This window comes from Chrysemys picta, chromosome 3 (genome assembly GCF_011386835.1).
Source record: "Chrysemys picta bellii isolate R12L10 chromosome 3, ASM1138683v2, whole genome shotgun sequence".
In the NCBI taxonomy this organism is placed as follows: domain Eukaryota; kingdom Metazoa; phylum Chordata; order Testudines; family Emydidae; genus Chrysemys; species Chrysemys picta.
Window position 1 is genome coordinate 151,945,052 of NC_088793.1, and position 26,533 is coordinate 151,971,584.

The 26,533-nt window shown below is 42.4% G+C and overlaps 1 protein-coding gene across 2 annotated transcripts in view; it reads right to left on the bottom strand.

The window, feature by feature from the left end:
* The window catches only part of LRFN2 (leucine rich repeat and fibronectin type III domain containing 2), a 225,779-nt gene that overhangs the window by 179,816 nt on the left and 19,430 nt on the right, over positions 1-26,533 (bottom strand). Inside the window, exon 1 of one of the 2 annotated variants that reach the window (XM_065589290.1) lies at positions 24,256-24,987. The exons of the other annotated variant lie outside the window; for it this stretch is intronic. The gene's annotated coding sequence lies outside the window, so the exon portion shown is untranslated. Of the gene's footprint in view, positions 1-24,255; positions 24,988-26,533 lie in introns of those variants that run through there. 2 annotated transcript variants of the gene reach the window in all.

The following is a 26,533-nucleotide window of genomic DNA, read 5'->3' on the forward strand; positions in this document are numbered from 1 at the left end:
CCTTTAGCCCAGTGGTTAGGGTACTTGACTGGGAGACCCACATTTAAACCCCCATTCTGGAGCAGAGATTTCAACTCTGACTCCCCCCTTCGGGTGAGCATCCTAACTGCCAGGCTATAGGCTATGCTGGGGCGGGTTGTTCGGAGTCTCTCCTATTGAAGCTGTTCCACTTCGCATCAATACATAAATATTCATTGGGCCAGAGAAAGTGAGAATGAGTTTTCTGAAGCTGGCCCTAATTTTTTTTCCCCTAGCCTAAACAAACTGGGTCAAATTCATGAATAGTTTCAAGCGCATTTTTAAGCAAATTGGACAAATAGTTTATTCCCCACCCCCTCCCAGCTTTAATATTTACCCTCCTTTGAGAAGCAGTTTGAGATCAACAGATGAAAGGTGCTACATAAGAGCTTGGTGTTTAATTTTTGGTCGGGTTAATTGTAATAGTAATAAACAAAGAAAAATAAAGTATTCAGTTTCAAATTCATAGCAGGTGAAATCACCTCTGTGCAAAGGGGGAACTTGAGGTCTGTGCACAAATTAAACCCCATTTAAGCGGTTATATGGGACTGAAGTAGTGCACAAGCCTCACGTTGTCCCTTTGCAACAGGGTGGGGGTGGGGGGAGGAGTCAAAAGCCCTAACTTGAATTGAACCTTTTTTCCGAATCTAGACAACATGTAAATAGGGATGACTAATGGCCAGAAAATTTGATGAGAAGAAAGAATGGTCTTGATAGGAGAACTGAGACAGCATAAAAGGAGATTTCATCCTGTGGACAGAAGAACAATTCAGAAAGACTGCTTGTGAGGGGAGGAGTTTGTAAGTTACTGTGGGTAGTTCAATACTTCTAACTGTGTTAGAGTCAGGTAATATTGTTCTTTCCTGTAGAGTGGATGCTTTCCTAAAGCTACTACTAATCATGAATCTGACAGCTTTCCTGGCCTCTCCTTGTCTTTCTGACATGAATCTATAGGTTTCTTAATCATTAAAAGGGGCATCATGTAATGATCCTGGCGTTGAGAGCAGACTACAAACATTGCCACAAGGAATCATCATGTTCCGTGATGAATGAAGTGAAGACTAAAGAATACCAATGAGGACTGATCACAGACCAAGGAGAACCTAGCAAGTTTGCATGAGAAAAAGGAACCTGTATCCATTTTCTCTTGTTTAGGAGAAGAGGACTTCATGCCTCCAGATGGATATGGGCCAAGGTGGAGATCTCTCCACTGAAGGTTTCAAGTGAAAAGAATAAACAAGATCCACTTTTAATAGCAGTAAAAGTGATACAGCCTCCCATATTAAACATATTATCACTGAGTGATACAGCCTCCCATATTAAACCATTCAAGTAGTGCTTTCATTGCACTTAGCCACTCATTTCATGGAGATTTATTAAGATGGTGACAAGTTCAACAAGTGAATAAATACCAATTACACCTCTACCTCGATATAACGCTGTCCTCGGGAGCCAAAAAAATCTTACCGCATTATAGGTGAAACCGCATTATATTGAACTTGCTTTGATCCACCAGAGTGCGCAGCCCCGCCCCCCCGGAGCACTGCTTTACCGCGTTATATCCAAATTTGTGTTATATCGGGTCGCGTTATATCGGGGTAGGGTGTATTTATTGAATGTTAGGAACTCTGTAGCAGACACGTACCAGTTGGTGTCATTATCAGAATCCATTTGATAGTTAAGGAGACCCAAATCCATAGATTTTATTAATCAAAATGAAGAAAAACATAGAATTCTGTATTAGACTATTTACCACAAGAGTCATTCTCTACATACCCTCGGGCTACATACCCTCTAGGAGAGCCAGACGGGGGTGGGGGGAGAAACAGGAAACGACACCCAAAACAAATAAACAAACATGAAGAGATTCATAATGGTGTGTTGTAGTTAAACACACAGATATTCAGTTTATAGTAACAGAACCAGAAAACACCTGACATGCGAGGAGCTGGTCTCTAGGCTCATCAGAAAACTCCTTCATAATATGGGGGGGACGGGACGACCCAAACCAACCTGTCTGTTCATTGTCTCTGATGACAATGGCAAAAAAACCTGCCTGCTGGGGGGTGGGGGGGAGGAAAAAGGCATTAACCAAAGGAGACCTTTAAACTGGCATACAGAAAAGCCAAGGAACTTAATCAAATAGGGAAAAGGTAGCGTCATACTACAGATGGATACAATATAAAATGCCGGCTGGCCTAGGGAATGAATCAGTTAGATACCAATCTATTTCTAGGTCTCAAACAGTAAAACAGTCCTAAGGACCAACTGTTTCGTGAGGTTGGGGTGGGAAAGGGGTGGGGGGGAGAAACTTAAGGGGAAAATGCATACGATCGGCCAAAATGTTCCCAGTTGAAGTCAAATGGGACTATTTACCACTGACTTCAATTGGAACAGAATTAGGCCACTTTTGAAAGTCCCACTTTAAGGATGCTTTCTCAGAAGGACAAATGGTCATTAGGAGCTCAGTTTCCACAGATTTTAAGTACCAAAATAGAGGCTTGATTTTCAGAAGGACTCTGCTCCCAGTGTGACCCTCACAGCCACATTTTCAAAAGATCTAAGCACCCAATGTGCTGAGCTTATTTGAAAATCTGACTCTAAATGATTATCACCTATGGTCGCAAAATTAGTGGTACCTGAACATTTATATGAATTAAACATTGCTTGCTCTTGTGCATGTGAAAAATGAAGACAAAAGGAATGTGATCACATTTGTTTGAAAATTGGTTTCTAGTTTACCGAAATATCTCTGAATAGGTTTCCCCACAGCCACCCAATATTCATCGCCTCTTCTCATTATGTTGGCAGTGTTAATGCCAACTAAGCCCCTCTCTGAAACAGCTGAGTCTCAGAGAAGCCAGATTTTAAAAATTAAATATTTTTTTAATTTTTTTATCATCCATCATTGCTGGGCTTTGAAAGACTTTGGAACTTGAAACGAATAGGAAATATTGTTTAATCTGAAAAGCTGGCTTCTCCAAAATAGCCAAATTTTTAAAAGCAGGGAAGGAGAAGACTGCACAGAGAGACAGGACTTGCTAGACTTGGCGATAACTACACCATGAGCGACCTGCCTGTTAAGACCAAAGTACCCTAAAGACCGGAGGAGTCTATGGTAAAGAGGAGACTACAACTCAGCTACATGCTAGCAACCTCTGGCCCAAGGGACACAGGGTCAAGGCACTGCATTATTTGTTTTTAATATTTGTATTAAAACAGGGAAGATGTAGCATGATGAGTGGAACTGGAATCAGAGGGCCCATGTTCCCTGAGGGGCTGTTATTGACATGAAAGCAGGGAAACACAAGCAGTGGAATTAGGCTGGAAGTAACTCCGCCACATGGGTAGAGCAGTGCCCAGGATTTAATAAAGTTTCACTTATTCAACTTAACCTGCATTCCGATTTGCTTTGTGCTAATAAAACAAAGAAAATGTTTATTTGAATTTTAAATAGAGCAAAAATTTAAAAAGGCCAATATTTCCTGACTTGTTTCCAATGAGCCTAAAATGTATTATTTTTTGCAAAATAATCTCATGCTTTTTAAGCCAAACTCGTGATTTTATAAGGCCTGAGTGTAAGGCCTTAGATTCTAGAAGTAGAGCAGGGGCTGCATGACTGATGTGCCACCCACAATGGAGAAAGTGGGCAAAAAGTAGGTTGGAGAATAGCTCCATCCCTTTTATCCCCACGTGCTAGCCAGCAGAGCTGGCTGGACACACATGCGGGAGCATGCTGCACCCTCCGAAGTGCTGTAGCAGTTTGCTTCTCCTCAGTGCAGCAGGGTAGCGCCAGTGACGTTGTGCTTAGGAGGGGTACACAGTCTTGCTGAAAGTAATTTATAATCACTCAGGTATGAATTGTTCAAAAACTTAGTCTCAGGGATGAGATGCATCTTTCCCCCCCCCCCCCCCCGTTTAGTGAGACAGAAATCTCACACAGACAGGTCTCGTCAGTGCTGGCTCTCTAGAAAGAGCCACACAAAGGCATAAGGCTGCTCTTTTGAGTCTCCTAATCATGACGGACAATGATGGAAAGTAAGAGCCAAGCAATGAAAGTCAGGTGAATTAAGCTAGCTTGATTCACCTATTACAAGATGAAGCGCTTCATATCGCTCTCATGAAGGAAGCTATCATCGCAAGGAGCGGTCATTCCCAGCTGTTGATGGCATTGGCTTGGCAAATGAGATGGGATGATTTCACTTAGACAAAGGAAGGGCATGTTCCCCCTACTTTTAAAATGATTGCTATAATTTTAAAAACTGAATGGCAGTTAACGTCTCCTTCTTCCCCTACAGGACATATTGAAGCAATATCACCACCACCACCTCATTAGCAGAAGTTGTAAGCTTTGAAAATATTCCTTAAAGCACCACTGATACTGCTTGGAGAACTTTGAAAAAAAAACATGGTAGTGGTTTGAGCATTGGCCTTCTAAACCCAGGGTTGTGAGTTCAATCCTTGAGGGGACCACTTAGGGATCTGGGGCAAAATCAGCACTTAGTCCTGCTAGTGAAGGCAGGGGGCTGGACTCGATGACCTTTCAAGGTCCCTTCCAGTTCTAGGAGATAGGATAGGAGCAAATTTAGTTATGTGTCACATTTTCTGACTCAAGCAGAAAGATCTTTGCATTATAATCCATAATAAGCACAGCAACAGCATTCTGCAGCTAAAAAAAAGTCTTTTGATTACACGACTTGTCCACAAACTGGGCCTGATTTTCAGCCGTGCTGCTCTTGTAGCTTCCATGGACTTTAAATGGAGGTGGAGGGGCTCTACAACTCTGGAAAAAAAGTCATGCCTCAGGATTGCCCTCCAAACACTTCCATTCGTCCAGCAGCATACACGTATGCTCTAGGGCCTTCTAGCCATCTCCCAAATCAACTCCCATTGGCACACTTTCTTGCTTTGGAGCTCACTTGCTCTTGAAGTCATAATCCTTTACTTGTGATCTCAGAGTTTGCTTTGAATCAGTTATTTCTAAACCTCTTTGTCTATTCCTATTACGATGCTGATGATGACAATGATGATTTCAACTAACAATGAAGCTGACCAAACCTTGCAGCCAAATGCTGTATCTAAGCAACATGGGTGAAATCTTGGCCCCCACTGAAGTCCCTGGCACAGCTCCCATCAGCTTCCATAGGGCCAGGATATCACCCCAGGGGTACGAGTTTTACACACCACTACCAATGAGGTCATCATGTTGTGTCATGACATGGAACATCATGCAGCGTGCTGAATGATATTTGTATCTTAACCCAAGTGCCTTGAAACCAGGCCAGAAATGCTCATGGGTGTTAGCAAAGGGATAGCCACTTCCTGAGTCATCTGGCTCTCTCAGACTTCTCCTGTTGCATCCCTGTAATGCCTCCTTTCTTCAGCAGGTGGCATAATGCAATAACTGGGATTTTCCAATTCCTAATATGGTAGAAGCATAGGAAGCTGGTGAACTGCTAATTAACAATGCTGTTTCTATGTAAACATCTGTAGACACTAGATATAAAAAGAGAGGCCCATCAGGCCATTTCCCCAGTCTCTACTAATGCAAGATTTTTCCCCTGAGGTACATTTTCTAATGATTTTTTACCAGTCTGCTTTGAAAGACCAAAGCAATGGGATTTCCACCAGCTCCCTTGGGAGACTATTGCCCAGGCTAATAAATCTCAGTGAGAAAAATTTTCCTAATATTCAGCCTAAAGCTTGTAGTTTTGTCCCCTGGATTTTTCAGGAAAACAAGAGAAAAACTGTGCCAGGTGCCTCAGCACATTTGTCTCTAAGTAGAGCTCTGTCTCCCTGTTTTCTGGGAGGCATCAACATATCTTCAAATAGCCCTATTAATAAGAGAATTGACACAGGCTGCTCCTAGGGGGCAGCTTGGGGTTTTTGACACCTGATTACAAAGGAGTCTAAAACAACCCCCCAATCTTGCTTGGAGATACATCAAGAGCGTTAGAGGTGACACTGGGTGCCCCAAGGAAAGAAAGGGCAGCAGAGCCAATCCTTCTAACATGCACACGCTCAAGGTCAAGATGTGAAGGTTAACACCATGTGTCTAATAGCAGGCAGGCTCCCTTGTGTGCATGCTTCATTTATTTCAGAGATCTTCAAGTCAGCCAGAAGACATTACAGAACACAGACTAAGAAATTCCCTCTTGGACCCTGGGAGTGCACATAGCATGACCCAGTCTTTCCTTGGTTTTGTACAATAGATAAACAACTGAAGAGCTATGAAAACCTAACAAGGGAGAGACTTATCCATGGAATTCCTGGGAAGAGAAGCAGCCTAATGAAACAGGATTTTCATATCTGAGTACATCAGAACCATTCTGGATCATGGGCAAATATATATGTCTACTATTATTTTCATCTCTTATTTACGTGAGAGTCTCATAACAGAAAGGGAAAAGGAAGGAAGGTTGGTTATAGTTAAGGCACGAGGCTGGAGGTCAGGAAACCTGTTATTCATTCACAACATTGCCAGATTTTCTGGGTGACCTTAGGCAAGTCGCTTTGCCACTCATCTTAATCAGTGGTACTACCCCCTGCCCTGGAAGTTGAAAGGCTGAATTCATTAATGTTTGTAAAGTACTTTGAGGTCCTTGGATGGAAGTTGCTAAAGAAACAAAGTACTTTGACACCGATTTTTAAAGGTAATTTAGCCATTGCTGTGCTCAGTGTTCCAATTTGTAACCAATTTACAAGCCTAACCCTCTTTTTCCAAAGGGATTTAGATACTTAGAAGCAGGCCCAGGCTGGTAAGTAAATTAGGAGTTTATAGAGAAACAGTAACTAACAGCAGCTATGGAGTATAACTTCCATCTAAAAAGCAATGAAGCCACATAAGGGCTAATTATCCACTCCAGCCAGAGAGCATGTTAATGCCAATAACCTCTCATGATCAATTATGCTGACAGAGCTAGTCAAATTAGCATTGGTATTTCACTCTTATCCACTGCCAGGAGATTATTGACCAGTGCCACTGAAAGTGGTTTCTGCTTCATGCCCAGGACCAAGTAGTGACTACTGCTTCCCCAATGCAGCCCCATTCTAAACACCAGATGTAGAATGTGTCCAGCTATGAGTGGAGCCAAAAACCACCTGGGGCAGTCCTCAAGTCCCCATGATATTCTGAGTCAAACCAGAGGAGTCAGCATCAACATGGGCACTGAAGTCAAGCCTTTGCACCTTCAGTGCCCGAATGGGCTGCCCTGGGCAAACTGGGAAAAGTACAGGACATAGTCACCCAGTGCAACTAGTCATTTTGCTGTCACTAGTTAACTGTCTGCTCTACCTGTGTGGTATTACTTGCATATCGGAACTCAAAAGGTGTGTGTGGCACTTCGCAGACTAATGAAATATTCCTTTTACAACCTAAAGTACAGAACACACCAGGGGATGTCAACAAAGAAAGAAGATGGCAGCATGCACAGTGTGCGTGTTCATGTGTGACTGCTAAAGAGTTAAATAAATAATACTATCTCGCTCTTGTCAGTCAGTCTCAAAGCACTTTCAAAGAAGAACAGAATCATTATCCTCATTCTGCACATAAGGAAACTAACTGAGGCACAGGGAAGGGAAACCACTTGCCCATGGTCAATGAATAGGCCAGTGGCAGAGCTGGGAATAGAAGTCAGTCTGAGTCCCAGTGCAGTGCTCTTTCTACTAAGCGATGCTGGCTAGATATTGTAACTTAAAAAAAAAAATCCCCCCAAAAATTCCTTGCTGGAAAGATTTTTAAAACTAGACTGGAAAGAAAACCAGAAAGCATGCTGCCAGTTTCACTCCCATATCGGCCCAGGGAGATACGGATAACACAATGGGACTTTTCAATCTCTAGTTTGTATGACTAATTACAACACTAATGATTACATTGTGAATTGCCAATTACTCACCAAAACTACTTCCCTTCCACAAGTCTTCTTAAGCCAGACAGGAAACTAAATAAAGTCATGAATGAATGATGTAACAGACCACAGGGATTCACAAATCACTGGCTTTTATGGATGGCATCAAGGGTAAACCTTCTATATTTTATGACCACTACTGTACTTGTTTCTCTTATGGACTGCATATACTAAATCACAATGATTGTCTTAGAAGATTTATAGTTACTTCTCATCTTTACTATTGTTATTAGCAGCCTTAAAAAAATATTGAGAAAACAAGTGAATATGATTGTGTTGGCTGTGAGCAGAGTCCAGGAAATTCAGAGCAGAGGGGTCAGAAATAGGAATTTTTCCATAGGCTGCAACTTTGTTTACCTGAATGTCAGGGGGACACACACTCAATATATTTGTGTAATTAAGTGAATTATTAATGCAACTAATAGACATTAAGGGACAAGACCCTGTTTTGGGTAACTGAGGCTGGTATGCACTCCACCTCACTAGGGGTTGGATTCTAATCCTCACAATACAGATGAATGCCTGCAAATCTGAACTGGCTACTGATGCCTGCGATTTGGAAATTTGATTGTGTTGCTGCTGCAGTTAAGGGAAGTTGTGCACTTGTATCAGATGGTGGAATTTAGCTCAGGGACTTAAACTTTTTTCCTTTGTATAGAAAGTGTACGTGTGAGCATGTATGTGGGAAGGAGATAAGCAACTAATTTGTAGCATGTAATTAGATGAATTTCACCTGTTTTCCTGATTGCAAGTTGTCCCTAAAAATTTCCTGTTTTTCCTCAAATCAATTTAATGAACAATTTTGGCAAATAATTTTTGACCTGGCTGTCCCCAGAATTGGGTCTCCTTCGACCTTCCAAATTTGGCCATTGAGCTGGTCTGCCAAACAGGAGAATGTATGTTATCCCCCTGATACAGGAGTGTAACCCTGAACAGGTTTCAGAGTGGTAGCCGTGTTAGTCTGTATCAGCAAAAACAACAAGAGTCCTTGTGGCACCTTAGAGACTAACAAATTTATTTGGGCATAAGCTTTCATGGGCTAGAACCCACTTCGTCAGATGCATGGAGTAGAAAATACAGGAGCAGGTATATCCTGGAGAACACTTCAGTCTCCCTGGTCACTCAATAACAGACCTAAAAGTGGCAATTCTTCAACAAAAAAACTTCAAAAACAGACTCTAACATGAAACTGCAGAACTGGAATTAATTTGCAAACTGGACACCACCAAATTAGGCCTGAATAAAGACTGGTAGTGGTTGGGTCATTACAAAACCTAAAACTAATTTCCCCCATACTAATTTCCCCCTACTATTACTCACACCACCTTGTCAACTGTTTGAAATAGGCCACTCTCATTACCACTACAGAAGTTATTTTTCCTCCCTTGGTATCCTACTCTTAATTGAATTGTCTCATTAGACTGATCTCACACTTGGTAAGGCAACTGCCATCTTTTCATGTACTTATACCTGCTCCTGTATTTTCCACTCCATGCATCTGATGAAGTGGATTCTAGCCCACGAAAGCTTATGCTCAAATAAATTTGTTAGTCCATAAGGTGCCACAAGGACTCCTCGTCGTTTTTGCTAACACTGAACATTCTCCCCTGCATGCCTGGGGAATTCTGGAAGTATGCATTCCTCCCAATGGAGGCTGTGGTTAAAGGATAAAGTGTTTTTCCACCCAGTGGAAAAACTCCATTTTACACACACAAAAAGTGATAGTTCTATTGAAATATATAGCACATCTTCCTTATCTTTTCAAGATCTTCTGGAGATAGGAAGCAAAACACTTGCTCTGAAGCTAGTTTCAATTCTAAAGTACCTCTTTAACAGCATAGCTTCTTTTTCAAATTGATCAGTTAATCGCAGCGCTGGCCACCTTTTCCAATTTGAGGAAAGGTTTAAAGTGCAAATTTTCCTCCTTACTGCTGGTAAAATTTTGCTCTTCAGCAAAGCTGGGTGAAATGTTTGGTCAAATAATAAATTCACCATAAAATGCAATTTCAGACCAAAGCTGTTTGTGAATTTGGGTTGAATTGTGTCTCTGAATTTTAAAAAAATGGAAAGTCAAAATGGATTTGTTTCATCATTGAGATGAATTTTTTGTTTAAAAAACAAACAAATCGGGCTAAATTTCTAAAAGGTAAAAAAACCAAACAAACACTTAGCTATAATGAAATGAAAACCAAAAAAAAGGTTTTGGGTTAGATGAAACATTTTGTATAATTCCAAATCCCTTCATAGGAGGGATTTTTTTTTTCATTTTGGCAGGAACCCAAACTGACACTTTTTAAAAATGAAACTTCCTCCACCCCACCTTTCCATTTGGCCACCAAACTGAAAAAAAATCAATTAGTTATTCACTCAGTTCTACTTAGTTATTCACTCAGCAAGAGATCCACTCAAATACCCGGTCCCCCTATCTGCGCTGAATTCCCAGCACCTTACAAGCAATGCACAGACAACCTGCAAAGACTGAATGCAGCAATTGTAGCAGCGTCTTAAGCAAGAAGATCAAGGTAACATAACCTAACCACCACTCTGCCAGTGCAAGAGAGCGTCTTACAGTATGTTGTCAAGTACAATATGTAATGATGTTTTAAAGTGACTCCAATGATGGGGCTCTCACCTCTTTCCTTTAGGCTATTCCACAGCCCAATAGACTTTGATCCGGGAAGGGTTTTCTTCTGATTTTCACCTTGAAATTTATCTTGCTGATTTTCACCAACTCCCCTTCCTCCTTAGAGACTGTGGAAGTTGGAAAAGCACTACTAGATGGCCAGACAGAGGTAGAAGGTTGGGCTGGAAAGAATAAAATAGCAGCCCAAAACTATGATATTTGGGTTTCAGAACAGTGTGGGGTTATTGTTTTAACATACTAGTGTCCTTCCTGTCCAGCTTGCTTTGGTCACAGCTTGTTTCACACGGGTAGTCTCTGAAAACTGATGCTTTCCCCAAATGATATTCCTATAGTGTGAGACACTGTGTAGTGAGAAATAAAAATGTATCACCAATACTAACCACAATATTCCAAAAGCAAAGTACTGGCATAGTCGGAGATGCACTTCAAAGAGCATAAGGGAGGGGACAAGAAGAGTAGGGAATTGCCTACCCTTGGATGTCAGACCATCAAATATAATTCCATACTGAAGAGGAAGATAGCTAAAAACCAACAGCTGCTCATAGACCTGAACAAGATCATTAGCACTACAGTCACTTAACTTTCTTTGGTGCCTCAACGCTCCATTTCTCTCCACTTTATGCTTTTTTCGCCCTTCACTCTCCTCGTCTGTGGTGAGCCCACTTGCTGTCTTTAGACTGAATTTTAACAGCTGTGGCAAAATTAATTTAGGGAAAATGACACCCAAACCACCATTTTCTATCCCTCCACCCCCCCGTGTGCATTTTTTTACCATGCTCGTCACCTTAGTACCCCATGCTGAATGATTTCTCCACTTCCCCGCCCGGGTTCATTCATATGTGGTGAGCAAGGAGTTACAGCAATTTGATTTTCATCCAAATGCTGAAGGGAATCTGCGATCACGAGCCAAAGCATATCTAGCACTCTGGAACTTTGGTTCAGAGATGCACCCAAAAGTCTAGATGCCTAATCAATGCTTATCTGAACTCTAAGCATCTCTTTGGCCAAATCCATTCCTGGTGTAACCCACTGATGTCAATGGTGTTGCACCAGAAATGAATTTGACCCCCTTTTTTCTGCAATACAGGCTAGAGAGGGTCTTGAAAAAACTGGGTTGAAATCTCTTTTGCAAGATTTCTGGTACTGCTAGTTAGAAAAACAGCCTGGGAGTAGCCATTAATGTACTGTTTGAGCATTTCCAGCTCTAATCTTGGCTGAATCCCACAGACAGACACACACACGCACACAAAATAGGATATTGATTTTAAAAAAAGTTAAAGATTATTAACAAACACAACATGATTTAATGGGTCTTATTTTATCTAAAACAGCTTGCTCATCACCATGTGTAATATTTTTATAATATGACTGCACTGAGAGGATCAGACTAAATAAAGCTATTTCACCCCCCATTCTTCTGTATCACCTCATGAAATACTAATATACTGGCTTCGTTTGTGTAACCCTTCTGCCAGGCCGAGTTGATAGCAGCAAGGGCCGGGTTCAGTACATAGGGGTCCCCTCCCAACAGCGTAACACAAAACCAGCTCGAGCCCCCACCCAGTGACCTGGGAAAATCTTACACACACCCCTGGGTGCTTCAAAGAGGCAATACTTCCCCTCTTGCAAGCACAGAGTCTCGGTGTAGCAGAAAATGTTTAATATCATGAGGTAAACGACATAGCATTAAATTGGGAAAACACCACAACTAGAGTTTATAGACCAAACCATGAGCGAAGACCCACCTCAGCAAATTGGGCCGTGTCCTTTCCTATTGGTTCTTGAAACCAGCAACCCAAAAATCACCCAAAGTCCCAAAAGTCCAACAACCCCCAAAGTTTCTGTCCCTGGTCAGTGCAGCCCCAGAGTTCAAAGGGGGAGGGGCGCGCAAGGTGTTAAGGGGCACCTTCCGTGATCCGAGGCCGACCGGCTGCCTCTCCATGGGGTTCCGCCGCAGCCTTCACCACGAGCCGCCCCACTCCACCAGCCGTCCCGTGAGCTGCTCCTGCCATCCCACGAACTGCTCTGCTCTACCAGCTGCTCCGCTCACCGACCTGTGAGCCGCTCCAGCCGTCCCCACAAACGGCTCTGCTCTGCTCGACATTCCTTGGGCCGCTCCAGCCGTCCCCACAAGGCTCCGCTCTGTTAGCTGCTCCTCCAGCCGTCCCCGCAAACTGCTCTGCCAGCCCCTTAGCAATATAGCTTCAGGCTCCCCCAGTAGTTAACACAGCACTCAGTGATCTCAGCTCTTAGTAACTTTAGCTCTTTTGTGATTTCAGCTCTTAGTGATTTCAGCTAGTAGTAGGGGAGCCCCAGTGCTGGTGCACTATTGGCCCAAAGTGAATTCAGCTCAGCAGCCTGTAACTAGACTCCTAATAGAATCAAAGTTAGCTCTGACATTCAACAGTGGAGAGAGGAGGAGGTGCAATTGGTGTTTCAGGCTCACAAAAGGGGCCCACACCACCAGGTATAAATACCTGACCCCAACCTCTCTTAATTCACTAGGTTTTGTAACCCATGCCCCTTGTCAAGCAAGTGCTACTTAGTTAATGGTGAGTCCTTCTGTCATACAACAGTTCCACTGGCCTCGATTCACAGAATCAGGGTAACATAACTTTATTCTTCCTGCCCCAATAACAGAGAAACTGGTGATCCCACACCAGCCAAAGTAACCACTTTCAGTTGCTGTTGTCTCATGCCAGGCAGGTGGGTGTGCCTATGCAAACAAGATCAGCCCCTGGAGTTCTTTTCCACACTCGCCATAATTCACCACCAGATATCAGGGTAGAGTTCATCCTGACTGCTTACATTTGCATCAATCAGTGAATGACATTGCCTCCTAGTGACTGGCCCACAGAAACAAAGAAAGGATACTGTTGCTACTGATGGAACCCTGTGTCCTGGGAGTTGAGGGACAAGGATTTTAGCTGTGGTTCCCCACAAATGTGTGCGATCTATATAGCATTCATATTTGTGGGCTGTAACTTATGACTGTTGTGGTAAATCTCAGACATTTGCTCTAGAGCATAGTATTGTGGTGCTAGCAAAGAGCCAAACTCTGCAAGTGCTTCATGAGCGGAGTTCCAGCTGACTTCAGTGTGACTTCCTAGATGATCTAGTGGTCCCTTCTTGCCATAAAACTCTATGGCTATGTGAGTGTTTATAGATTCAGACCCAATGCGACTGAAATACAGCTCTTGGGGGTTAGAAATGGCAGGCACTGGGGGTCATTTCTAATTACCTAGTTTGGAAAAGTGTGCCCTGATCATCTAAAGAAGGCCCAAGTTTGCCAGCCTGAAATGAAAGCACTGAGTGTTAAGGTTCAGCAGTGGGAAGGAAGCATAGCTAAACCCAAAATTCTGTCAGGTGACCTGATAACCGGCTCCACCATACATGCGGTATGTGACCTTGGGAAGGTACTTAACTTCTGGGCCTCCATTTCCCCACCCCTAAAATAGGAATAGTGATCTCATCCTCCCCCCCCAAGAAAAAGATTTAGTGAGGATTAATTCATTAATATTTGCTAAGCACTTTGGGAGCCTTGAATATCAGATGTACCAGGAGTGTGAAGCGTTATTACTGCAATATGGTACCGGTGTCATGTCTCAACACTAGTCTAGAAAAGCCCGGCATGCTATGATGATTTTGGCTTGGGCAGTATAGTTTACAGCAGATGGAGAAGTCATTGCTTTCCTTTTCCTTGGCTGAGAGGGATGAAATCACCTCTTTTGGTTGATAAAAATGGTTCCTAGCACATTTAAAATGGGATAGCTTTGGGATTTATATTCCTATTTCAAGTGCAGGATAATGCACACCATGCACCAGACAACCTTTTTAATACAGAGGCTGCTGAATTGCCATATGCAGTTCTTCCTGCACCTCAAGAATTTTCTCCAGCTGTCATCCCTTGTGTTTGCTTTCTGTATGTATCCACTCACACAGCGGCACCAACTGTTAAGCTTTGAGTCTGGTCTTTGAAGTTCCTTGTTGATCATTCTCTCCACCTCAGTACTGCTAGATTTCAAAAGGCAGCACTCTCCAGGGGTTAGGAATGACCATCATCAGCCTCACTTACTTTGACAGATGGGACCCAAACTCACAGCTAGGGTATAAAGCGTTCATTACCATTTCCCCTCATACCAGCAGCCCTATGAGCCATAAAGCAACCTCAGCAGTATTTTTACAACTCGGAGAACTGGTTAAACTTTATATCTTCTCTGTGCATAACCATCCACAGGGAACAGACTCACTAAGGCAAGAACAACAGAGAGAATAAAATACACATTCAAAGAAAGAAAGAATCTCTTTGTATGACTATGATATGCCCCAAACCAGCATGGAGACTGTTCAGAAAAGGGTTGAATTTCATCAGGAGTTCGGGGAAGAGTTTTGGCTATGTTAGATTATTAGTAGTGCTGTTCCAAACCAGAATTTCAATCCTGTGGGATATTCCAGTATTTCAACATTTGGTCCAAAATTGAAATAGTGAAAATCATCGAAGAACAGGAGGTCAAGAACATTTAAATATGGAAACATTTTTCAGTCAAAACAAAACATTGTTTTAAACTTTTCCAAGAAAACACACACACACACACACACACACACACACACACACACACACACACACCACACCCTACTTCATCAGGAAAATTATTTGGTTGAAAAAATGTTTTACCAGCTCTATTTATTAGTTAGTTATGTCCATCCGACTGCCAGCACACAATAGTTCCTTATAGTACATTCAATCTATTTCTATAAACCTCTTCATTAATATCCAAGCACCTTGCAGACATTAACATATTAATTCTTTACCTCACTGTAGTGTTGTGAGAATTATTATCCCCAGTTACAGATGGGAAACCGAGACACACAGAAATTAAGCAACTTGCCCAAAGCTACACGGGAAGCATTTTGCAACACCAAACATGAACCCAGGTGTGGGGTTTCAGGAATCCCAGACAAATGCCTTATCCACAAAACCATCCTTCTCTCTCTCAAGTGTTTTGTCCACCTGAAAATATCCCACAAGATGGCATTGCCAGCTCTTCCCCTTGGAGATTATTCCAGTCTAACAGATCTCACTGTTAAGATATGTATCCTGATGTATAGCCCTTTGCTTAATGTTTAATACTAGTCAAAGCCATTGAATTCAATCAATATTCATTATTAATTTAGCCTTTACTGTATTTGTATAGCAAATGATTTGTGATTCTATTCCAATTAAGTCATACATATCAACTGGTCATAATTATTTGTCAAATAGTTTAGAGCGAATTTTCAGCATGATTCAAACATGGGGTAATGGTATGGACAACCTTTGTAAAGTGTTTTGAGAGCTACTAATGAAATGTGTTATACAAGAGCTGGGTACTAATATCACTAGTTAGGATTTGCTTTTCATTGTATGGAGTGGTTGGTCACCTAAGTCACGAGGTATATTGTTTCTACTTCCTGACTGGATGGCTGATGCCTCTGAAAAGGAGAAAAAACTACAAAACAAGGAAGTGATCGGCCAATAATCACTGGGCAAGAGTTCTTGAAGCTTTTAGGATTCACAAATATTTTTTGTGAATGCAGTTCAGTCATCTAGATGAAAAATAAGATAAGGCTATGAATCATAGTGAACCAAACATGTGGAGTCCCTTCTGGAAGCAATGCAACTCAGGAAAGAGATTCTGGAAATAAATCTAAGTTTCCAGGACTTTAAATTTGCTGCAGAAACATGGCAAACAGCTTTTTAAGGCCACAAGTTCACTGTTCCCTAAGCAGGCAATGCAAGTCACGTTTGGGAAGAACAGCTTGGCAGAAGAGTTCACTGGTATTTAATATTACAGGTCAATAAAAGCAGATAGACCTACTAAAGTTGATATTTTTTAAATAATCTCATGATTTATATAACAAGGACTTTTATGAAATTTCATTTTTAGACCAGCAACATGCCCATTGCAGTTCTATGCTAGTGTAGCATACGGCATTAAGAAAGCAGTGAAAAAATATTTTCCCCAAAGAAAGTTAGATTAAAAGCGTTAATTAAAATCTGAGTCCATAAGAGCAAGAGAAACAGTGGGGTCTAGAGAATAGTGAACTGGACCTCAGGAGATCTGAGTTCTGTTCTCAGCTCTGCCACCAACCCCAGCTCAGGCCCAATCTCTAATTGTGTTCGTACAGTGCCTAGCACAATTGCCACCCCCTCCAGCCCAGTATCAGCTAGATCACTAAGGTGCAAACTGCAATACAAAAAATCATCATGTTACACTACCAGAATGTGTCATGTGATAGGATCTGACCAGTGAGCACCATTGGGATGAATGCAACAGCCATTTTGACTAGGGTGATAATGGTTTGGGGTTTATTTATTTAAGTCTTAGAATTGAGCTAGTAATTGTTACCTTAGCTGTTTTTCATTTTGCAGTAGGGAACTGAGGCAGGGTGAAATTGATCATTGTGCAGAAAGCCAAAATGAGGCCTATGCACCACTTTAGCTCTGTTTTGAGGGCACAGGACAGGTAGAACTCATGCTGGCCCTCTGCACTGTTGTGAATTTCATCTTTCGAGATCCTGGGATATTAGTGGAAGGGCATCCTATGGCAGTTTCCACGGTCAGACTCATGGGCCCTTGTTATGCCATTTGCAGAATCAGGCAGGAGAAGGATTATCTGTATATATTTTTAAAAGTGCAGTGTGCACATATTCATGGTATTTGATTGCTAGCACTTATAAGCCTATCAATGCCACTCCGTTAGGAAAAGCATAGACACAAGATACGCTATATAGATGGGCCTGTCATGTTTTAAAGGACCTGTCTCATGTTAACCTGGAACCCTGTTGTCAGTTTTTACTGGGATTGAAGGTTTTTTTAATTGTTATTAACAACTGGTGACTAATCTGAGTCCTGATGATAAAAAACCCTTTATGTTCAGAGAAGGGAAATAAATAAATAAGCCCATTCATTCCACTTACTGATTCAGAAAGGTGAAGGAAAGATGGAAAGGCTGGAAATAAAGGAGAACACACAAAGGGCTTGAATACATTTGTATACAAACTTAAACCATTAGAAGTGACAAATAAAACAGCCCACAATGGCTCAGGCAGGGATGAGCTGCACACAAAACAGTGCAATTGAAAAAAAGTGAGGTCCTAAGCCCTTCTGTATTTTAGCCAGGTCTCAGACTATGGTGATAGGGACCATATAAACTAACTTTCTTCCCCCTGTCCTATCAAATTTCCTTCTTGGTCCCTCCCCCAAACCCTTTCATATCTCTAACCTGTGATTGATCCTCCTGCTTTTCTGACCAGCTACCAATCTGGCCTTCTCTTCACCAGATCATTCATGTGGTCACAGCTCCACTGTGCCTACTGGCCCATGCGTGGCTCATTACAAAGGCCCTGGCCCTGCAAGGAGCTGTGTATCTCCTGAGACATGCTAGCACCTTCAACTCCCACTGACTTGAAGGCAATCAGCACCTTGCAGGATGGGATCCAAAAGACTACAGAGCACAGGTGTAATCAGGTCTCGGGGGGGGAGGGAAGGAGAATCACCTCAGAGAGAGCTATGGCCCCATTCTGCAGTAGCTGAAGCTTCTGAGTGGTCATCAGGCCCATCCTGAAGATGGCAACACGGGAGTAATCTAACCTAGAGGCGAGAGACAACAGATCTGGCTGCTGTGGCAAGGCCCCCCACATCCACAAGGAAAGGTTGCATTGTCCCTGACAAGTGTAGGTGAACACAAGTGCTCATGGTTCCTGCTGCTACTTCTTGGTCATGTGAGATTATAAAGTACCTACATACATCACAGTGGTTTTTCCTCGAGCACTGAGATTTTTGGAGCAATAAGTGCAGGATATTTGGGTCAGAGGGAGCCTGCAAAACCCAACTATCCTAAGGAGGATTTCACTTCCACAAGAGATGCTGGTTTTTTTAATTATTTATTTTCTTTTATTTTTTAAAAAACTGAACACTTCTAGCACAGATAAGTCACTTGACCTGACTGGTGGGAGAAAGTGCAGGCCGAACTTTCAGAGCAAGGAATCAATGTTGTACTGTAATTTAAAAACCAATATACAGTAAATATCAGGCAGCAGCAATGTTCACTTATATCTGAGATAATTCACACAAAATGCCAGCCAGCAGTCAGTTTAGGAGACCTATCAAATTGTCTCCACCCAAGTAACTTATGCTCTGTCAATATGTTTTTTTTTTTCTGGGTCTCTTTTTGATACATGTGTTTAAAGTACAGAATGTGCAGAACTGTCTGATCATCAGGCATATAAACCTACTCCTAGTAATATGCATGGAGGGAATGGGATCAAATGTTTGTTGAAATGATTGTGAAGGATTTGTTTTTTATCTCTGAGGAGGCAGATGTTTGTTATGGGTTGTTTTCAAACCAGATAGAGCACATTGAAAGAACCATGACACAGGATTTCTCAGTTTCTCCCTTTGCCACTTAATTGCTCCTTGTTTTCATTCAGCACCAGAAGGTCTTTTACTGGATCCCTTATTAAATCTACATGTTGACAACTAAAATCACTTACAGTGCAATGAGTATCTCCTCCCCAACACACGCAGATGCCATCCCCCCACTAATACCAGAACCCACCTCTTCCTTGCCCACAGATGACTATGTTTGAAGTTATCACCCTATTTCCCTTTCCTCATTCCCATCAGCAGGCAGCCACAAAGGGAGGATCGTTATTTCTGCTTGGTATGTTGTTTACTTAACCACATCTGATGCATGGCTAGAGAACAGCTAAGGAATCTGCATATCTGATGCCATTTTGGAGACTCTGCTATCAGAGGAGATGTTATGATACAAGGAGTGAAAGATCAGATCACTCTCTCACCTACTTCCTATAGCTCGGCCATCTCTCAGATGGCTACTTCTCCAATACCTCTCACCCCAGTCCACATGATGTGTGATCTTATTGCTGCTTTTAGAGGTTTATCCTTTACCCAACAGTGTGAAAATCAAAGGGCTCAGACAAGTTCTTTAGAATCATCCAAATGAAGCATTGCAGGATCTCGTCACAGCTTTGTACATAAAGTGACCATCTTCATCTCTGATATAACTCCACGGGCTTCAAGGGAAAGATTTGGCCCAATATTATCCTGCAATGAGCTTTCACATACTTTTTTTAAGTGGCTTTTCAGCACAACAAAAAACAAGTGAAATGCAAAAGCAGTTCATAGCCATCATTTACTTTCTACTGACCTCATCCTTAATCCTGCTTTTCCTTCTTGTTAGATACTATACTGACATGGACTGGGATGCACCAGTCCAGCCTCTTATGTTGTAACCAACCAGAATCCAAGCCTCTGGATTTGACTGCTATTCCAGGGTCTCTCTCCTTATCTTACCCATGCCCATCACAGCTACTGTGACAGCACAACACCTGCTGGTAGGATTAGAAGCCAGCTCAGAGGAGTCATGCCCAGGCGCCTTTTAAACACTGTATTATAGACCTTATTGTACTCATAGTTACCACATCCAGAATTCCAGCATCCATACCAGCCACCCCTTTAGCAGGCCTATTGGCACTTAACAGGCACATCCAGTTATGCCATTAGCTTTTGTGAGCTGAAGCAAGAATTCTGAAGGAAGACTTCCAGAGCCACTGCCACCTCCCAGAAAACTTTGGCAAGACAATTCTGCTTTAAATACCTGATCCTGTGAAGTGCCAAGCATCCTCACTCACCTCCTTCTAAAGTCAATGGCAGCAGACTGAGCATGGTATCAGACTCTTTTCTGTGTCTCTTCTCTCCTGTTTTTAATAGACATTTTGTATGGGGAGATGCTGTTTGATTGACACAGGTTCATTTGTTGCAGCTACCACCCGACCTGAAGACAAAACCCTCTATTTCTGACAGTTTGTTGCAGTGGAGATGAGGGTGTTGTCATAAACATTCAGGTGGGAAATAAGGCAGCAGGAAGAGATTGGATTCCGAAGTAGTGTTTTTAAAATCCCATTTCCATGCAGACAGAGAGAGGGGGAAAAAGAAAGCTGCTCCTGGAGAAGTAAAGATGTCTCTAAAGGACATATTTTTCAGTTTTCTGTGCAGCCTCATTGTGGGCCCTTTAATGACATGTTTACATCTGCTAGTTTCACACAGGGCTCTGGCAGCCTCCCAGACAGAAGGTAATTTGGGTTATTAGAATCAAAGAACCGACTACAATCCCCCTCCACCCAATGTGGAGGCGGGCTATATGGGAAAGTGACAGCTGGTACCAGAATAAGTGTTTTGTCACACTGAGGTTGACTTGATTTTTTTTTTTAATTATTATTACAGGGCCCTGTGCTGGTAGCCCACTCTGTTTCAGGGGAGGCTAGCATTGTACAGTAAAAGTGGATCAGCACCTTGCCTTTATTTATATATCTGGGCCATGAAGATATAAATCCAGACAGTTTAGTGGGAACCTTGGTCATGATAATCATAGAATCATAGGACTGGAAGGGGCCTCGAGAGGTCATGTAGTCCAGTCCCCTGCACTCATGGCAGGACTAAGTATTATCTAGACCATCCCTGACAGGTGGTTGGAGGTTTTCAAGAGCAGGTTAGACAATGATGGAGATTCCACAAGCTCCCTGGGCAATTTATTCCAGTGCTTAACCACTCTGACAGTTAGGAAGTTTTTCCTAATGTCCAACCTAAATTGCCCTTGATACAATTTAAGCCCATTGCTTCTTCTCCTTAACCTCTGAGGATAGGACAACAATCTTCTCCCTCCTCCCCACAAACTTTTATGTACTTGAAAACTTATGTCGCCTCTCAGTCTTCTCTTCTCCAGATTAAACTTCCCCATTTTTTCAATGTTCCCTCATAGACCACAATTTTCTAGTCCTTTAATCATTTTTGTTGCTCTTCTCTGGACTTTTTCAATTTGCCCACATCTTTCCTGAAAGATGGTGCCCAGAACTGAACACAATACTCCAGTTGAGTTTAAATGATAAGTCAAACCTTAGAGGGCTCAGGGAAAAGGTAATGGGATACAGTAATCTGCCCATTGCTTTTAGGTCACTGGTTCAAGTTGATAGGCATGGCTAGAAGTTACAATTGTCTGATCGTTTCTTGGTGGCCTTCGTAAGATGTGTTACTGCTACTCAGACTAGCTCCTAGTGGTCAGGCATCCACAACACTAAAAAAGAAAACCCTACTGAAACTAACCTAAGTGAGTGACATCCTTAGAGTCTCAGCAGAGATCCCAAAATGTGGACTGAATAAGGAATGAATCATCTTTCTAACCCTATATGTGATCTTTGTAGGTCAGGTCTGACACAGTAAGGGAGGAGATTGCACTGCCACTGCCCATATTGTACTTTTTGGGTGGATAAATGGCAGAGTTTAGTCTTCAGGGCTGTCGATCTGGTACTTTTCTCAACATTAATTCACTTTAAAAAGATATAAAAAAATCCCCACCTACGCCTACTAAAACTTGATTATTTGAGTCAGCTTCTCCGGGCAGCTTCTCCACACACAGAGGCATATGGTCTTTGTATAAATACAAAATTCATTGTGAAGCACATCTTTCTTTTTGGCACACTCCCCAAAATGGACCTGTCCCTGCAGCATTTCAAACTTCAGACAGACAGACAGACGGCTCTTTGCAAAAGGACAGAGCGACATGACTTGTAAGGAATTGTCCAAGAGCTGTCAGCTCTGATCCCATCTCTGAAGAGCAGGGAAAACAGACGCTGCTGCAGCAATGCTAAGTGCGTTGTTTATATTTCCCATACGGGGGAAGCTAAATGATTAGGCTCCATATTTGAATTTACACAAGAATCACTAATGCTCGGAATAGTGGGAGAGGGTGAGGGCAAAGCAGCCAATAGTGGCTTGGAGAGTTGACTCTGTTGCTCTCTGCACCGGATACATTGGCATATTAAGCAGCACATAGACTTTACAGTATTAAGATGCAACAGAAAATAGTTGTACTAGAGAGGAGAGAACACCACAGTGTACATGAGCAAGAATCTGCATAGTCTGTATGATATAATTCATCTGAAGCTTTTTATATTAATCCAGCCTACAGAGATTCCTCCCCCACCCCCACCTCCATCCCCATTGCAATACTTCTCTTCCCAAAAACTGCTGGCTAATTTGGATGAGGTTTGGAGCCTCCTTTGCTTTACAGGATTGTGATGAAGCTGGCTAAAAACAGTGTGTGTCAAATGGCACAAACCACATACGTGACAATTTGTAAGCACTGCAAACTAATCACCCAAACAGTGATAACAGTGAAACTGTAACAAGCCTGAGACACAATGAGAGTAAGAGTAATTACCAGCCTCTCCCTCCTTCACCGTCCCCTTAAGTCTTCATTATAGTGTTCTCTGCATATAAACGGTCTCCACTGGAAAGTCAACACCTACTGCACAGAGGTATTTGAGATGGCATGGTTTCCCCCTAGGGATAGGAAATAACTGTGGTAATTGTGTGGTACCTGCTGGCAAGTGTTGACTTTGCAGTGGTGACTACTGTATTATAAAGTTAATTCTTTGTAGACTAATCAATGCATTTGTTTGGAACTGCACCAAATCTTAAGCTACTAATATTACGTCTTCCAGAGCTTGTCTCCTCGTTGAGTATAGTGCAAAGTTACCTTCTCTATTAATATCCACAATAAAATATGGAAAATAACTCTACCAGTCCTGGTGCCTCCTTGGCACCTCCCTGGAAAAGAGGTGAGATGAGCCAATTGCTGCAAAACCAATGTTCTTTGTTTGTTTTGGGTGTGGAGTAGTTGGGATTGTCACTGAGTTTCAGAATGCTACAGTACACTAGCGATCTAGTTCACATTTAGAAAAGGAAAAAAAAAGTATTTCAGTGTGTCCAGTCATTCTATTTGAACTTGCTGGCTACATGGTTGATCTCCACTTTTTTGTTTTTAAATTCTAGCAGGACAGTTTGTTGTATTATGTATGTGTGTGCTTGATATTACTCCACCATATCACTTACATAACCCCTCCCCCCCAAAAATGCCCAGCTTGTCAGATATTTGACTCCCTGCAAGAACTGGCAACATCGGACCAACATGACACGGCATATACCTGCCAAAGTATCCATCCCCCACCTGTCCACCTTGCCAGTCTTGGATGCCCGGCAACAACGGCATCATCCGTACCATCAACCATCGTGAGACAAGACACTGAACCTGGTTCCAGCTTCCCTCCTCCACCCCTCGTCTTCTTCCCCATCTGCTCCTTTACCTTCCATTCTTTCCTATGACATCTGCCAAGGTCCCTGTTCTTGTACTCTATGTTTTTATACACAGAGTTGATCTGTCCAGCAAAGTTCTTCCTTAGCTTTACAGGATTTATTATTCCTCCAGGAAGCGTAAGTGAGTCATATCTTACTCTATTTTTCAGTTTTGCCTCCAATCCAAACCAAATTCTTCTTCCCTCCAAACCCCTTTCAATTGGATCACGTTGGAGATTTTTTTAAAAAATGGCCATCAACACTAAAAAAAAATTCCTTTGAACTCCTTTTCATACCGAGAGGGAAGCAGAAACAAAACGAAGGTTCATTTTGCCACAGAAACATTATCTAGGCTAACAATAAAGTTATACATTTATCTAATGCTTTTAAAATCCATCACAGAAGGGTTCCCTAACATCAAAGAAGTGAGTATGTCTATAAAGAGATATGAATGTGTATCTATATAGATGTATAAATAACCTAGCACTTACCTTTGAGAAGTAACATTTATCCCTGGTTCGGTACAATAATTTCAGACAGGCACTTAGACCCTCTTTCTATGCCACGCATCCTTTTTCAAAAGGAGAGAATATCAGACAAAATCCTAGGTTGATCTCCAGCTTCCCAAATCGCAGACTAGCATTGCTGGCAGATGGAACCTGATTCAGTGAAGTCCAAGTGAGTGAATCCCTGAGACTCCTTATTCAGTAAAATCCAAAGCACACTTACACACACACACCCCAAAATTAGAAGTGAATAACTTGCTCTTTTTCTTGCTTGATTTAAAAACCCGTCTTGGAAGGCTAAGCAGCCTGCAGGCTTTTCAAGGATTTTGATCCCAGTGCATCCAGAAGTACCACATGCATTTTGGCATTGCAAGTCTTCACATTCATATTAGCAAGCTCATCTTGTGTGTGTGTGTGTAGGCACTGGGAAGGGGGGCCGGACAGGGGTGAGCGAGAGAGATATACACACACACACATGCAGAGCTGGAAAAAGGAAAAACAGCAAACTGGAGTGATCTCACAAAGTGCTCTAGATGGCAGAGCCTGCACAGCTTGTAAGACAAGCAGTGTGGGGAAAAAAAAAAAAAATCCACACACACCACCCTAGCAAGCAGCTTCAGGAATTCTTCTTACCTCTTCTGCCGATACAACATACAGCAAGTACTTTATGCTGCATAGGAACCCTGGCAGACAAGTCAATATGCTCTCACTACTTCTGAAATAACAAAACGTCCAAAGGGGGAAAAAACACCAAGGGAAAAAATAGATGCTAAAAATAAGCTATTCAAAAATAAAAGTGTCTTGGATGGCCGGGGGGGTTGGAGGGGGGAGGGAAAAGAATACTTGGTGCCAAAGGAGCATGCAAACCCCTGCTCCTAACACAGATTGGCTCTGTAATTATGTGGCAAAGCACTGCCTTCCTAAGCCATTGCATAATAATAGAATCGTAAGCTGGGCAGACACTGCCTGACATGCTAAATCCTCAGAAACAACATTCAACATTTGTTGGCAGAAAGCATGTCAATTCTTGGGCGGGGAGGGGGGGGAGTGGAGAAGGGAGGGAAGGGGGCACTTGGGGAGAGGTGAAATTTTAGAGAGAAACACAGGTTGTAAAGGGCTGTTGAATGGCAACTGTGCCAAAAATGTTACTACCGAGGTAGTTATAAAACATAATCTAATAGCACTGTCAGTTCCATTCATATTGTTTAATACTAGAGGAAGAATCTTTCCTTCATATATTTGAGTAGCTTCAGTGCCAGCAAGAGGAAAGTGCAAAGGGATTATTTTGCATGCTGCTGGCTGCAAGTAGTTCTTCCTTTGTACTGAATGGCATAGGAATATTTAATCATCATCAGCCGGGGGGGGTTGATAGCCCTTTCAGCTAACAGCCCCCCAAACCTCAACTGTGTATCATCTTTCTTCTGCTTCCACCACCTGGTGAAGTCTCTTATATGGATCTGGGGAAAAGCAGAATGCTGGATTAGAAAAGGGGCTGGGGAGAAGAGGGTTGGTGTATAATGTACTTGCAGGAAAGAAATACAAGTAAAGCTTTGCAGTGGCATCTTAAATAAGAATCACTGTGCCAGATCAGATCCAGGGTCCGCCTCGCCCACTATCCGGTCTCCAACAGTGGCCAGGACCACATGCTTCACAGGAAGTGCAAAAAACTCTCTAACTTCTACTAAGAAGGCGGTGGCTTATGCCCTGGAGAATGACCACCTTCCCCCATTCCAATGACACACAAGATCTGAATCCACTCTCACGCTGGTATAACTTCAGTGAAGCCCATGGAAATACACTTGGTGAGAGATCAGAAACTGGTCCAAGTCATGAAAGGTGTGGTTTTCCACACCCAGCCATGCTGGTGGCCAGTCTGTCCATTGATTCTCATATGCAGAGGACAACCATACAATGGGACCAGCAGAATCAGTTGCATAATATCAGAGGGGTAGCCGTGTTAGTCTGAATCTGTAAGACTTCTGTTAGTCTTAAAGGTGCCACAGGACCCTCAGTTGCATAACAGAAATGGGTCTTTAAAATGTGTCCCCAAGGTTTCCAGCACAATCTTGTTCGCCTTCTAAAGTGATCGCAAAAGTCGAGGCTGTGCATCTGAGGTGCTCATAGTGAGGTGTCACTGTAGACAGCTCTTCACCCCCTCAAATAGCCTCTTCTCCTGAATCCCTGGGTTGCCCTCAATACAGAGAGGTGGCCATAGCAAACACCAGGCAGAGTTTCCACACAGAGACGTTCCCTGTATAATATG